Source organism: Centruroides sculpturatus, unplaced genomic scaffold (genome assembly GCF_000671375.1).
Source record: "Centruroides sculpturatus isolate CEXI.00-Female unplaced genomic scaffold, Cexi_2.0 scaffold336, whole genome shotgun sequence".
Classification (NCBI taxonomy): Eukaryota; Metazoa; Arthropoda; class Arachnida; order Scorpiones; family Buthidae; genus Centruroides; species Centruroides sculpturatus.
This window is the reverse complement of record NW_019384582.1, coordinates 520,917-522,195: the sequence shown is the minus strand read 5'-3', so window position 1 is coordinate 522,195 and position 1,279 is coordinate 520,917.

Sequence of the window (1,279 nt, the reverse complement as noted above, 5' to 3'; positions counted from 1 at the left end):
CTTAGCACCATATAAGGAAATTTATAAAGACCTTTTAACTAGAAGCAAGCAATCTAAAATTACATACTTTTTGCAAAAGGTAAAGCATGGATCTGAAGATAATGCAGAAAAATGCTCAGAGGATAAGGATAACTTGCCAAAAAGAAAACGCTCTCGGTTAATTAATAGTGTTTTTAGTGATGACGAAGAAAACATTGTATCACTTAAAAAATTTTAATGAAGATATTTATCTTAATTATGAAAATATACTAGCATGTTTTTTAATTTTAGGAACCTAACCCTCCTTTTCGTATTAGTTCTTTGTTTCGTATAACACGGATTCGCATAACACGGCAATTTTTTGGAACGTAACTACCGTGTTATACGGGGGTTACCTGTATATTAAGCTCTATTAAATATATATAAAATCAATGACATTTAATTTATCCATAATACAAATTACTTTGTAAAATAAAAGCTTTTATCAAATTAGAAACTAGCATAACTTCTAAAAGGTAATATGGAATATCCTTTTTTTACTAAAAAGTTCAATTTGAAAAAAGATCCCAATGAAAAGCATTATGAAAAACAACAAGATTTCTGATATATGTCTAATATGAATAGTGAATATGATTGTTATATTAGAAAATCTGCTTATGATTTCATTGAAATCATTTGTAACTTTTCATATTTGCTATAGATTAAAAATAATTCATTGTTTAATTGCTATCATATAGAATAGTTAATTAAACTTTGATTCAAATAAACTGCAACTTTATAACCTTTAAGATTAATTTATCAAGCACACTTATAATTAATGATAAATTTACAAATATTTAATGCATAATTATTTTAAAATAATTCATGCATTATTATAATCTGTTTTATGGTACACATCTCTGTTAATAAAACAAAGTACCAATTATTAATAATTTGCTATTAATTCAGTTGTAAAACCATAATAAATCTACTAAATAAATATCTAAATCATGAATCAAAGATGAATAAACTTTCTTATTACAATTTAATATATCTGAAAAGTTTATGAATTTTTTAATCTTCAATTGAGATGTTAAAATTCATACTAATATCAATTTAAGAAGGAAAGATTAAATATTTCCTTTTTAAATTGAAAGTATGAGGTCAATCTAAGTAAATTTGACAATATCTACAAAACAAAGGTATGAAGTGGTATCAGAAAGTTTTCAGATGGTAGCTGGCATTACTGTACCATTCAATGAAAAGTGCTTATGCTTGTTAAGGTCATTTCTTCCAAATCTGTTGATTCAGTTTGCCCAGT